The following is a 318-nucleotide window of genomic DNA, read 5'->3' as shown; positions in this document are numbered from 1 at the left end:
AAAATAATGTAAAACATCACAGTTACATTTATAATACTTTTGTTTAAAAGGTCCGTCCAAAAAAGTCCTTGCGGACAAGTTCAAATATCAACATAAAAATACAGAGAAAAAATAACACTTGTGTGTATAACTGTAGTTCACGTATCTCGAGGTGAGTGTCGCAGACGACCCGAGGGAGTGCCGTGCCTGGCGTCGATTCGGTCGGATAAGTGGTTGTCCACGACCGCTGATCCGACTGATACGCCCATATATAGGCATATTTGGAGATTTGGTTGGTTGTCCACAACCTACCAATCGGATCCCTATACTCATTTATGG

Source organism: Gymnoscopelus braueri (genome assembly GCF_963280865.1).
Source record: "Gymnoscopelus braueri genome assembly, chromosome: 10".
Taxonomy (NCBI): domain Eukaryota; kingdom Metazoa; phylum Chordata; class Actinopteri; order Myctophiformes; family Myctophidae; genus Gymnoscopelus; species Gymnoscopelus braueri.
Note: the sequence above shows the minus strand (reverse complement) of the source record.